The following is a 14,638-nucleotide window of genomic DNA, read 5'->3' as shown; positions in this document are numbered from 1 at the left end:
CCACCCCCCCCACTACTTCCTTTAGCCTCCATAGGACCCCTACCCTGAGTTTCCTTTTCTGTTTCCAGAATGTTCTACAGATGCCTTTATCTCTCTGTGCCCACCCCAGATCCTGGGAGCCTTCTTAGCGCCCTTGTGTCTGTGCTCAGTCGCTCAGTCGTCTCCAACTCTGCAACCCCATGACCATAGCCCAACAGGCTCCTCTGTCCGTGGGATTTCCCAGGGAAGAACACTGGGGAGAGCTCCCATTTCCTTCTCCAGGGCATCTCCCTGCCCAAGGATTGAATCCGTGTGTCCTGCATTAGCAGAAGGGTTCTTTACCACTGAGCCACCTGGGAAGCCCTCTTAGCTTCCTTGTTCATCCTGTATACCAGACCCACAATGTCAGTCTGAAAATCCATTTCTTGCAAGGAGAGAGCCTGTTGCTTCGGGAAACATTATTAAGGGGTTTGCTGCTGCTAAGTCACTTCAGTCGTGTCCGACTCTGTGCGACCCCATAGACGGCAGCCTACCAGGCTCCCCGACCCCTGGGATTCTTCAGGCAAGAACACTGCAGTGGGTTGCCATTTCCTTCTCCAATACATGAAAGTGAAAAGTGAAAGTGAAGTCGCTCAGTTGTGTACGACTCTTAGCGACCCCATGGACTGCAGCCTACCAGGCTCCTCCATCCATGGGGTTTTCCAGGCAAGAGTACTGGAGTGGGGTGCCATTGCCTTCTCCAATTAGAACCCCCCCAAATAGGGGGCAGGGGCAGAGCTGGAGTGGGTGTGTGGGCAGGACAGCTTACAGGGCCCCAGCTCGGGTCTGTGGAAGGACACTTGTCTAAAGTGAACACGCTAGTCTTTGTCCCCCCATGGTAACACTAACGCTGGTGATAAGAGCTGGTCTGATTGAGTGTTTACCCCACGCCGGGCACACTTTTCAGCTCTTTGCACTTATTCATGCATATAATCTTCGCAGCTTGATGAAATTGGCACTATGATTAGCCCACGTTGCTGTCACAACCCTAGAACCCCTGTGAACTGAATTTAACGCTCTATACTGTCTTGCAGGACTCAGAGTCTCAGGGCTTAAGCTTCTTTCCACGGGAGCCTCCAAACCCCCCTGGCTGGTGGGGGGCTCCATAGGCCCCATCTCCAGGGATCTCCCAGCACGCCCAGCACAGGGGGCACTGATGGGTGATCTCAGCCACACCCTAGCCCCTGCACATTGCCACCTGACTGTCCCACACTGCTGGCCGCTGGGAGCTGGCGTCTGGACATGTGCCCTCCCTTGCCCTGTTCAGGCTGTTGTGGAGAGAGGTCTCTCCGGCTACTCCAGAACTGACTGCGGTCAGGGTGAAGACTTGGAGAGGAAGGCAGCCTGCAGTGGAGGCTGAACCCACCCCTCTCTGCTCTCTCCCAACCCCAGAGATCCCAGTGGTGGTGGGAGGACCATTTCCGCCATCCACCCCCTACTGTCTGTCCCTCTATTTCTCCATGATGGTGGCCAGGCCCTTCAGGCATGAGCAAAATGACTCCCCTGTGTCCCCGAAATCTTCTCCCCACCCCCCTGTTTTAGAGCTTCCCCAGGAAGCCTCCAGCCCCTTTCCCTAGAGGTCTTCAGGACCCGCATATTCCCAACATGAGGACACCTCGAGGCCATCATCATCCACCCATCTCCTCTGATCCCCAATCCAGTCTGGGGTCTATGCAGACACCCCAATCTACCCAGACCCACCAGTTTTCCGGACACCCTGTTCCATCTGTGGGCCTTACCCTCACCCCAGCTGGCTCACTCAGCCCCTTGTACAGAGACTGATGGGGAGGGAAGGCGTTCTCTAATCTGCTCCCCCAGAGAAGGACCTTGATATGGGAAGGTCCTAGGCATCTTTAACAGAAAGTAGTAGAGAGAGGGGCAGAGCCAAGAAGGAGTTGGAGGGAGAGGGCCCCAGCCCCTCACCTGCGTGCTTCCCAGGCTGTGAGGAGGATCGGGTCCCGGGAGAGTGGGCCGCTTAGCCTGAGTCCTGCCTTTATCCACAGCCACCACGCCCTAAGCAAACCTGGGCAGGTAGAGAACTAGTCTGACTCCCTAAAGCTCAGGGGTTCTCTCACCTCATGCCTGCTCTTAAAGAGACAGTTCCCACTCACACCTCCCATCCCCCTTCCAGTGGCAGGGAGCTCCCCTGGGGTCTCCAAGATCATAGCAACCTTAGGCAGGGCAGAACAGGATGAGGGCTGGAACTTGGCCCCTCACATGCAGGGAGGGTGCGTTCTCCAATCTCTTGCCCCTCAGAAAAGGACAGGGAAGGGGGAGATATTCCAGTCTTTAATAGCAGAGCTGCTGCCTGGTGGGGTGATGGGAGAAGGCCGTGCTTTGGTTGTAATACTGTAATCTTTCTTACTTAGACTGGGCCTTGTCCTTGGAGGAGGGATTGGTGGCCATCGTGGGAAATCTAAAGTCTTCCTCCGGGCTACTTGTTGCTGTTGACACAGTTGGAGGGTCAGCAAAATGGGCCAATAGGCCCAAGGTCATGAGGTGGGGGTGGGATGCCCAAGGGGTAAGGGTGGGGGTGGGGTGGGGGTTGTTGGGCCTTGGACCACGACCTCTCCCCTGTCCTGCCCACTACGGCCTAGGGAGCTGGACACTAGGTTCCCAGCTCAAGGCAGACCTTCCCAGCCGGGGCTCTTCCCTAGGGTGCTGGGAGCCACATGTCTCTGCAGTGGGCATTGGGGTGGGGGCTGCCTGTTACCCTGGATAAGACAATTGCACTGTGCTGGCCTCCCTTCCCCCTCCCCCCCGCCCTCCTCATGGCATTCCTTCCGGCTGGGGTCTGTGCAGGCCCCCACTTGGTTCCCGTTGGGGTGCCCCCTCCCCCCAATTCCTCCTTTTTAGACAGAGGGACTTTTGTCTGGGGGCTGGATGGAGAACAAGGCGCCTTTGAGTGGCTGGCGGAGGATTGGGGTCACGGGGAGGGGCAGGGCCAGGAAAGGAGTGGCTCTGCACTGGCCACCAGCTGGACTCCAGGCGACCCCCAACACCATTGCAGGGGTGGGAAGAAGGCCACCGGAGCCAGGCCAGAGAAAGGGTGCCATGGCGAGTGTTGGAGGGCAGGACAGGGACAGGAGGTTTCGAGGTCAAGACTCTGCTGGAGCTGTCTGCTGGGGGCAGGGAGAAAGGACCCCCCACCCCCACTTCTCAGCAGGGAAGGACGAGGGTGGGGCAAGGAATACCCGCCCAGATACATACGTTCTTTATGTGGGTCCCTCGGGCAAATTCTCAATCCCAGGCCCTAGACTAGGACAGGGTCTCCCCCCAATTCCCATCAAGGAGAGGCCAGTCTCAACAAAGAGTGGGGCTCAGTCAGGATGTGGCTCAGTCAAAGCAGGAGGTTCAGAGGGAGTTAGAAACAGAGAAGGGGAGGCCTGATTTGGGGAGGATCCCAGCCCAGCTAAGGGGGTCTTTGTGTCTGGGCAGACAGCATCTCTTTCCCAGACATTTCAGGATAGCCGTGTCCCTTTTAAGACCCCTTTGGTGGTCTTGGGGATGAAGTGGTGTCTCCCTCTGCCGGGAAGTCTGGGAACTGCATGCATCCAAACTTGAGTGGGGACCAGTGCAGGGTGGCTAGGAAGGATGCACCATCCTTCACTGTGCCAGAGTCTGCATACTCAGTTGCCAAAAGGGCCAGACAAGAATCATGAACAAGTAAAGCAAGACAAGTGTGAGACTACAAGTCACGATGGCAACTTGGCGAACAGAACTGAAGTATCTCCTAGACATCTTGTTATGGGGGAAAAACAGCAAGGTGTTGAGAAGTATGCTACCATTTGTAAGGGGGAGAAAGAATGTATATCCATGTACTTATGAATGAATGAAGTATCTTTGGAGATTGGCACCGATGGTTGCTTCTAAAAAGGAGGACCCAGAAGCTGGGGGATGCCTGGGAAGGGAGACTCACTTATCCTCATACACCCTCTTGTACCTTCTGAATTTTATATCCTGCAAATGTACTACTTTGAGGAAAAAAGTTAAAAGAATTTCAGGATAACCTGTATACAATTCTAGCGAATTGCTTCTATGCTTTCAAAAGATGTCAGCAACCTGGATCTTTATGCAGCACTCTCTATGTTAAAAGTTAGCTTCCATTAAAAAAAGTATGCAGGTTAGACAAAACATGTCTAAGGGCTGGTTGCAGCCTGAGGAGACCACCAGTTAGAGTCTTCTGCCAGCTTTGTTCCCTGAAGCTTTAATCACGTGATCTTGCATTTGGATAGACAGATGTTTATAAGGCTACACCCAAAGCAGGCTGGACTAGAATGTGTCCCATCCAAGTGGGTATTGGGCTGGGCCTGGGGCTTAGGGCGGGGAGAGGCAGGGCTTGAGACCCCTGTGTGGTTGGAACAAATGTGAACACTGAAAATCTGGGGAAAGTCTGCAGGGAGTGGAGTGCATGTAAGCGCTTGCATCCTTTGGGGTTTGAATTTTGGGGGGATGAGTTTTCCAAGTTGATTTGACTTCAGTCATATTTAAAGTGTGTCTGCTTATTTATATATGTGTATGCATTATGCATGTATGATTATATACAAATACATTTATGTGTGTGTGTATGTACTCTTTGGGACCCTATGGGCTGTAGCCCAGCAGGCTTCCCTGTCTATGGGATTTCCCAGACAAGAATACTTGAGTGGGTTGCCATTCCCTTCTCCAGCGGATCTTCCCAACTCAGGGATCGAACCTGAGTCTACTGCATTGCCAGGCGGACTTTTTCACCGTGCAGTCATGGGGGAAGGCTGGGATCAGGGATACCCATGGACAGATGAATGGCACCTCCTGGGGCTTTGTGGAGCTGCTCCCTGTGACATGAGAATCAGCACCTGTGGGAGAAAAGTGGGAACTGTCAGGTCCTGTCCTGCCACTTTGGGGGGTGTGGCTGTGGGCATGTTGCTGTCTGCCTGGCCTCCAGGAGTCACGTGAGGTGCCAGACAGGGTGACTCATGGGCTTCCTGGTGGCTCAGTGGTAAAGAATCTTCCTGAGATGCAAGAGACATAAGAGAGATGGATTCGATCCCTGGGTTGGGAAGATCTCCTGGAGAAGAGCATGGCAACCCACTCCAGTATTCTTGCCTGGAGAATCCTCATGGACAGAGGAGCCTGGTAGGCTACAGTCCATGGGGTCAAAAAGAGTCAGATATGACTGAGCAACTGAGCGCACACACACATATTGTTACCCGGAGTTTTGTGCTCTTGTGTGTGTGTGTGTGTGTGTGTGTGTGTGACAGGGAGATCTCCACTCGGAGTTTCTCGGATGTCATCTCACACCAAAAGAAGCCAGAAACACTGATTTTGGGGATGAAACCTCTTGATTTTTAAATGTTGGTAACTGACTTTTAATTTCCTTAACATTTTGTGGGGTAAGTAAAATGTGTCCAAGGTTGGATCCAGCCCTATGGTCACTAGAGTGAGTCCCCATCTTAGGGACTAGGCAAGCTGGGGAGGGGTCAGGGACCACCACCTGCCACCCTGTCTCCCTCCCCAAGCATGTTTCTGCCTCAGGGCCTTTGCAAAAACTGCTCTCTCTGCCTGGGACTCTTTTCATGCCTGTCACTAGGTAAGAGCTCATTCTGATTCCTTCTTCAAATCCTGGCTGAAGACGTGGACTTGCCTGACCCTCTCTCCACCTTTCTTTAAGATTTTTTAAAAAAAATATGGACTGTTTTTAAAGTGTTTGTTGAATTTGTTACAATATTGCTTCTGTTTTATGTTTTCAGTGTTTTGGCCTCCAGGCATGTGGGATCTTAGCTTCCTGACTAGGGATTGAACTTGAACCTCCTGCGTTGGAAGATGAAGTTCCAACCACTGGACCACCAGGAAAGTCCCCACCTTTGCCCTTTCTATTCCCTTCTTTATTCATTTATTTATTTTTGGCTGTGTTGGGTCTTCACTGCTTTGTGCGGGCTTTCTACAGTTGTGGCAAACGAGGACTACTCTTCACTGTGGTGTGTGAGCTTTTCTTGGTAGTGGCTTCCCTAGTCGTGGAGCACAATCTCCAGGCCCTTGGGCTTCAGCAGCTGCAGCTCACGGGCTCTAGAGCACTGGCTCCGTAGGTGGGACTCACAGGCTTAGTTGCTGCATGGCATGTGGAATCTTCCTCGGACCAGGGATCAAACCCACGTCCCCTGCATGGCAAGCAGACTCATCCCCTGTGCCACCAGGGAAGTCCTTCTGTTCCCTCTTGACTTATCTATCTTCAAAGCATATTCTAGGAAACTTCTCTTTACTTTCTTGATCATCTGCCTCCCCTGCTGACACATCAGCTCCTCCCCCCAAACTTTCATCTGAATTATACATAGAGCATATAGTATTTCTTAAATAATAAGAGAAAGGAACTCTTATGACTCCCCTCACCATTACAGAGGTCTTTCTGGAGTGCGGCGGGGGTGGTGAGGGCAGAGCAGCAGGTGAGCAGACGGACCACATTTGCTGACGGACCTGGATCAGTTTCCTCATCTCTGGGGGGAGGGCGTGGGCCAATGGCTAGAGGTCCTGAGTGTGAGTAGGAGTTATTGTGTGAGGGGAGACTAGGTGTTCAAGAGGGGCACCCCGCAGCCTCCTCCCAGCAGGTTTCAGTCCCTGAAACGAGGATCTCAAATTGGTGGCCCCTGGGCCAACCCAACTATTTGCTTTAGCTCCAAAAGTATTGCAACTATCTATAGCTGCCAACATTTAAACAGGATATTTCAACGTAAAGCTACGTGTTAGGCTACTCGTGGAAGATCTGGCTTAACTGAACCACATCCCTCCTTGGCACTAGTTGTTGGAGGGACAGGTCTGTCTTCTCGGGGTGACCCTGGCCCGTCTTCCCCGGATAGGAGGGTCCATGGGAGGAAGAGAGGGAGTGGGTGAGCCACAGTCGCCCCAGCCCCGGGCCTGCTCCTGTCACCTTGCATCTGAGACCCACCCTCCGCCTACGTGACCACGATTAAAGCACTGACCCTGGACACACACGTCCAGGTGGTGGATCCCTGGGGAATGCAATGGGAGCGGTCACGCAGGAAAGATCCCCAGGGCTGTTTGCCTGCTGTCAGGGAAAAGGCATGATTAGCAAAAAGCCTGGTCTTATCTTGTGACTTCCTCCTGAAAAGCCTTTGACAGGCAACTAATAGCAGAAGAAACCGAGCCTTGTGAAATGCCTGCACATGGAAGGGGCCAGAGAGGACTTCTGAGACGCAAGAACTCAGAAAGAACTCATAAACATAGGCAGAGACAGGGAGAGCTAAAGGAAATGAGGCACACTGCTAAGAATTAGTGAACCTCTCTGAAGGGTTTTGGGTTCATTGTACTGGTTTATGTAACTTTTCTGTAGTTAAAAATAATTCAAAAGAAAAGTTGGGGGAAATCAGTAAAAAAAAAAACTTTTAAAAATAAACATTTACACAAAATAATAAAACACAAGGTCAAAAACAACAGCAAAAGAATGGAGGAAAAAATAAATTCAGAATTGGGTAACCTAAGTGTCATACAGAATTTAATTGAACTTTGGATATCATGTATTTATGTATATTTGTTCGTTTTTGTTTGGTTGCTAAGTTGTGTCCTACTCTTTTGTGACCCCGTGGACTGTAGCCTGGGATTTCCCAGGCAAGAATGCTGAATTGGGTTGCCATTTCCTTCCCCAGGGGATCTTCCCAACCCAGGGATTGCTTCTCCTGCATTTGTAGGTGGGTTCTTTATCACTGAGCCACCAGGGAAGTCCATTTATATATATAATAAAAATACATACATTATATATATACACACACACACACACACATTTTTCCCCTTTTAGATAAAAGCCTGTGTTCATTTTTTGCCCTCCCCCAGTAGCTTCCTTTTCCTTCTTTCAGGTCAGTTCCCTGATTCGTGGGTACCCTGCTCTGCCTTTCCCTAGCGGTGGGTGCCTCACCCTGCTGTGGCTGCCCAGCCCAGCCTGGTGGGACCCCTGAGGCTCTAAGGCAGATTCTAGGGCTTGTAGGCTCCTGCTTGGCTGCAGATGCAGAGAAATGAGTCTGCAGTTCTAAGAGCTTGGTCTGTGCCCACGGCCCTGGGGAGGCATTGACCAGGCAGCCTGCTGGCAACCAGGGGCCCTGACATCTCAGCCTTCCCATCCCCCTTCCCCCGCACCTTGGCATCCAAGAAGGCAGTGCGGAGAGCCAAGGGCACGCCCCTGTACATCCCTGAATCATCACCTACTGTTGCCAACCGCCTCTCTATTGTCAACTAACAACTCTGCAGCGTGTGTGGTTGCAGGACTGACCGCTTGCTGGGCAGGCCTTGTTCTACCGGTGGAGAAAACTGGTGCAGAGGAGTTCAGTCACCTCCCGAGTCATTTAAGGGTCAAAGTTGAGATTCCAAGGCATGTTGGCTCCACACCCTGTGCGCGTGGGGCAGGGGAATGGTGACAAAAGGCCCCACATAACTTTGAGGGTCCCAAGAACAGACAGCAGGTTAGCAGAGGGAATTAGACAGCAGAGAATATTGCCAGAACCGAACCCCACTGCCCCCCTGCCCCCACCCTGGCCCCGCCCCCATCCTCTCCCTCCGGGACCATCACACAGCCTCCTCCCTGGTCTCCCTGCTCCCTCCCTGCTCCCCACACTCAGAGAAGGGCACCTGTGAACCCCTGAGTCAGATCATGGCCCCCTGGCTCAGAGCCCTCCTCTGGCTGCATCTCTCTCCAGGCAAAAGCCAGATCCTCACCAGGACCCACAGCTTATAAGTCACCCCCCTACCTGGCCCCCCATCACCTCTCCTCCCCCTCAGCCCCTTCCTTACTCACTCACTCACTCAGCTCCAGTCCCACTGGCTGCCCAATTGCAGGAAGGGGGGCTGCTTCCAGGGCCTGAGAGTGGACTTCTGTCTAATGCTTGGAAACGAATTGTCTGAGGAGACACACGTGCTCATAAAGCAAGAGACTTTATTGGGAAGGGACGCCCAGCGGGGAGAGCAGGAGGGTAAGGGAACCCAGGAGAACTGCTCTGCCGCCTGACTCGCAGTCTCAGGTTTTACGGTGATGGGATGAGTTTCCCAGTTGTCTCTGGCCAATCGTTCCGACTCAGGGTTCTTCCTGGGGGTGCACACGTTGCTCAGCCAAGATGGATGCCAACGAGAAGGATTCTGGGAGGTGGAAGGACACATGGGGTCTTCTTTTGACCTTTCCTAAACTCTTCCAGTTGGTCATGGCTTATTAGTTCCGAGTTCCATACCAGGACCTCCTGTTTTAAAATAACTCGCGCTGAGTAGTTACTGTGGTGCCCGGCCAGGATGGGCAGTTTCAGTCTAACTCCTGCTAACAGCTCTACTGCTGCTGCAACCCACTAGGCGCCTTTCCAGCCCCAGGACCTTTGCACTTGCCGTTCTCACTACCAAACTCACTCTTCTCACGGATGTCACATGGGTCTCTCCCCTCACCTCCTTCCTTCAGAACTTTGCTCAAATGTCACCATCTTCATGAAGCTTTCCGTGGCTACTTGATTTTAAACCACTTGCTTTTTCCATCTGGAAACCACTGCACCCCACCCTATTCTCTCTCTCTCTCTTTTTTTTTACTGTAGCACTAGCATAAATCACCTCCTGCCATACTGAATAATTACACACTTATTGGTTATATTTACTCTCCCTCCTGCTTCTGTAATGTTAGCTCTGGGAAGATGGGACCTTCTTAGGCTGTTCCATTCCCTGCAAGCCCCCAGCACTGCACACAAAGTCTGGTACATAATTGGTGCTCAATAAATATGTGCTGAGTGAATGAATGAAAACTATTTTTTTAAGCTTGACACTTTATTTATTTATCTGTTTGGCTGTATGGGGTCTTAATTGCAGCAAGCAGAATCTTCACTGTGGCATAAGAACTCTGTAGTTGCGGACTCAGTAGTTACCCGGCATGGGTTTAGTTGCCCCGAGGCTTGTGGGATCTTAGTTCCCCAACCAGGGATTGAACCCATGTCCCCTGCATTGCAAGGCGAATCCTTAGCCACTGGACCACCAGGAAAGTCCTGAAGATTAACTGAGGCTGATTTTCCCCCATCTTTTCTTTTGTTCTTGTTGTTTTGGCCACGTAGCTTGTGGGATCTTGGTTGCCCAACCAGGGATCGAACCCAGGCCCTCAGCAGTGAAATCACTTAGTCCTAACCACTGGACCACCTGAAAATCATTCTTGAGAGTTACTACATCCCAGGCCACATAACAGATGAATCAGGTACCTCCCTTTCCTTAAGCAGGTCACATTTAGGGGGCACACAAGCCCACAAGTGGAGAGGGAAGGAACTCAGAGCAGAGGTTCAAAGCCTAGGTTCAAATCGTAGCTCCACCTCTTTCTCCCTGTGTGAACTTGGGCAAGCAATTCTTCCTCCCTGGGCCTCAGTTACCCCATCTATACAATGGGGTTAAAAATAGAATTCACCCTGTAGGCTGCCCTTTGGATTCAATGGGGTTGTTGTGTGGGATGCTGACAGCATGACTAATTCTGAAAGCGGGTTCCTTTCCTGGAAGTGGGAAGGCGGGGGCTAGTGGGAGGGGCACAGCTGTGTGTTTTCCAACAGGCAACAATGGAACTCTTGTAGGCAGGGGCCCTCAGGCATGGAAAACACATCCACCCCTGTGGGTTTCAGACAAAAGTCTCAGGTCTCAAATGGGAGGTTTTCCAGGGCATTTACATTTTTTGAAGATTGTTGTAACAAGAAATACTGGTTTGGAAATATGAGCCCACTGGAGTGGGCTTCCATAGCACCCTCCTCTCTGCAATGAGCAGCTGTGAGGGTTGGAGAGACCTCTCCTACCTACAGCTCCTGAGGCTAGGACCAGATAGGCTTAAGACAATCCCTGGGCCATGATGATTGGCTCAGTGGGATCCAATTAGAGTGAAGCACTGGAATTTTGTTCCACAGTTGAGGGTAGGAAAGACTTACGTTTTGCTATGGACAGTGGAGGAAGCACATTTGAGACCTGGAAGTTGCAGTCATTTTGCCACCACCACAAAAGCCAGCCTGAAGACAAAGCTAACATTATGGAGGACCACAGGCCAAGAGAAATGCTGATAAACAGAGTCTGCACCCTGATCAAGCCATGCCTGCTCTCCCTCTGAAATTTTATACAGTCTAAAATCTTGACCTGTTTGAGTTAGTTTTAATAATATTTCCTGTTAATTGTAAATAAAACCAACAAAACTGTTATACAAAAAAATTCTGTGGGCCCAGAATCACTGTACTTTCACTAGCATATGTCGCATGATTTTTACTTTGTTTGAGCCAAAGTATTTCTTTTAGCTTAATTAGTTCGAGTGTCTCTGGGGGTCAACGAGTGCTTACCTCAACCAGGCCAATGCCCTCTCTCTGTAAACAAATTTGCATCCCATTCACTTGGATAGACATCTTTGAAATGGACCTGTTCTCCTTCCCAACTTCCACTTTGAAAAAGGTCAATGAGCTGAAGGAGCCACAGGTCTTGGCAAAGACAGAAACACAAATTCCTGGGAACCTGGCAGTCCTCTCATTGAAGGTCGTGATGTTCAAGTGCTCGAAGGCCTGGCACGTGCATGGGGAGAGCAGGTGGCACCCCGAGATGCCCAGACCCTCAGGAGGAGGGGAGCAGTGCTAATGGAAAGCTTGCAGCGGCAGAGCTGCTCACAGGGCTCCCCAGCCGGGTGGCACCTGCCCCCTCCCCGCCATGGAGCAGCTGCCCTGCACTGCATGCGCTGGCAGGGGCACGCCGTCAGTGCTGCTGAGCACAAAGCTGTGTCACAGCTGTCAGGCAGGGCGGGCTCAGCACAGGAACTGGGCCATGAGGAGCCACAGAGCTCAAGTGGCTGTGGGGAGGACAGGCCAGCTCTGGAGGAAGACAGATGGGGGTTAATCACTAGCGCACCATTACTATTCTGGAATACATCCAACCAGAAGAGGACCAAGGGAACAGAGAGAGAGTTGAGGGGGACAAGGGCAGGTCATAGGGCAGGGAAGAAGGTGGAGGCATAATCAGGAGGTAATGTGATGGTGATGATGGTAGTGTCACGATGGTGAGGATGATGGTGACGGTACCAATGATGGTGACATTGATGAAGCTGATGGTAGTGGTGGTGATAGTGATGAAGATGGTACCTCTGATGGTGATGGTGGTAGTGGTGGTGATAGTGATGAGGGTACCATAGTGATGATAATGGTACAAACGATGGTGATGATGGTGGTGATGATGGTGGTGGTGGTGATAGTGATGATGATGGTACCCATGATGATGCTGATGGTGGTGGCAGTGATAGTGATGATGATGGTACCAATGATGGTGATGATGGTAGTGCTGGTAATAGTGATGAGGGTACCATAGTGTAGTGATGATGGTGGTACCTCTGATGGTGATGATGGTGGTGATGATGGTGGTGGTGGTGATAGTGATGGTGATGGTACCCATGATGATGCTGATGGTGGTGGCGGTGATAGTGATGAGGGTACCATAGCGATGATGATGGTACCAATGATGGTGGTGATGGTAGTGCTGGTGATAGTGATGAGGGTACCATAGTGATGATGATGGTACCAATGATGGTGGTGATGGTAGTGCTGGTGATAGTGATGAGGGTACCATAGTGATGATGATGGTACCTCTGATGATGATGATGGTGGTGATGATGGTGGTGGTGGTGATAGTGATGGTGATGGTACCCATGATGATGCTGATGGTGGTGGCGGTGATAGTGATGAGGGTACCATAGCGATGATGATGGTACCAATGATGGTGGTGATGGTAATGCTGGTGAGTGATGAGGGTACCATAGTGATGATGATGGTACCCATGATGATGCTGATGGTGGTGGTGGTGATAGTGATGGTGATGGTACCTCTGATGGTGATGATGTTGGTGATGATGGTGGTGGTGGTGATAGTGATGGTGATGATACCCATGATGATGCTGATGGTGGTGGCGGTAATAGTGATGAGGATGTACCAGTGATGGTGACAGTGCTGGTGCAGGTCATGGTGCTGGAGAGGACAGTGGTGGTAATGATCCTGATGGAGGTGATGTTGGAGATGATCACGTGTATGCTGATAGGATCATTACCTCCTGAAGATGGTCTGAAATAGCATTTCCTGAACACTTACTGTACACCAGGCTCTGCTCTGTGTTTCCCCATGAAAACTTAATATTAATATTTTTTCCTGAATTCACTGAAGAAAGCTGAGTTAGCCAGAAATTATGCAAGGTCATTATCATCTCACTGGTCAAAAGAACTACCTATAATTGAGCAGATAGCAGGAGCTTGCTTTTCATATGGCATGCTGCCCACACCTCACAACAATCCCAAGAGACAGGACTTTCATCACCCCCTTTCACAGATAAGGAAACTGAAACCAAGAGAGGTTAAGTGACTTGCCCAGGGTCATATGACTATTGAGCATCAGAGCGGGAATTTGAGGGCGATTGGGTTCCCCTGAGCCTGGACTCCCACTTAGCAACAATCACCTGGTGAGTGCATCAACCCCATAGGAAGGACGCCCTCCCACATTTGCCTGGTCTCCCCTAATCAGTACATCTGCTTCAGCCATTTGCCTGCCTGGCTCCATGGGCATTTGGGTTTCTGAGCCCCAAAGAAGCAGCAAGAAATTTCCTGGCAGAAGTAGACACACATCAGAATCCTGAAGTGTGAAGAGCGGTGACGGGCAACTGTCAGGGGTCAGAAGCATCAGTCCACGTGAGGGCTCAGGCGCTCGGTCAAGGGCTGGCACTTCGTCCTAAGGAGAGCAGGAATCAAAGCAGCATGCATCTTGCTGACCCTGACTGACCTCGCCCAAGTTACAGAAACTCCTCCTTGTGCCTCGGTTTCCTCATGCATAAAACAGAGGTAATTCTAACCCTCCCCTTGGCAGGTTGTTATGGGGACTGAACAAGCTGATGCATATTGTAGAGTCACTGATGGTCACTGAACACCCACGTGCTGCCCCATCCCAGCCCCACTCTTGTAGAGAAGTGGGGCAGGGGGAGGGAATCATGACAAGATCTAGCCAAAGTACTGTGACTTCCAAGGTGAGGGTTGAAGAGTTGGGGGGCGCACCTGTGATCAGGGTGGTATCACAGGATGGAAATGGACTTAAATGGTGCCCTGGACTATTCTGTGGAATTTGTAGGAGAGAGACTAACCCTTGGTCATGTTCAGGAATGTCAGGTGACTTGATTACTGCAGCGTGACCTAAACTATCCTGGCTGATTCGATGTCACTCGATGTCTGCCATTGTTTTTAATGAAGCAGTCTTCCTCAAGGGGACAGATACCAGCAGGGTGCACAGTGACTTTATTTGAGTGGCATTGACCTAGGAGGACTTCCTGAAGATGGTATTGGGCCAGCTGGTGAGAGCAGGCTGAGAAGGACCCTCCCCTGGCAACCCCCACTCACTGCAGGCCACCAGGTGTGCCCAGGGCTGCACCAGGAGGCCTGGTCTCTGGCATTCCTGGGTATGGCTCCTCTGCACAGCACACAAGCTTGCCCTGACCACCGTGTGGCGCAGAGCTCGTGCACACAGCTCTCCACGTGGACCCAAGGCTCCGTGTCCTTACTATCAGGCCCGTTGTGGGTGCTCAGCAATCTGCGGAAGGCCTGGGACAGGGCTGCCTTGTCAGGTCTGTGTCTTGTGGATACAGA

Source organism: Capricornis sumatraensis, chromosome 20 (assembly GCF_032405125.1).
Source record: "Capricornis sumatraensis isolate serow.1 chromosome 20, serow.2, whole genome shotgun sequence".
Taxonomy (NCBI): domain Eukaryota; kingdom Metazoa; phylum Chordata; class Mammalia; order Artiodactyla; family Bovidae; genus Capricornis; species Capricornis sumatraensis.
Note: the sequence above shows the minus strand (reverse complement) of the source record.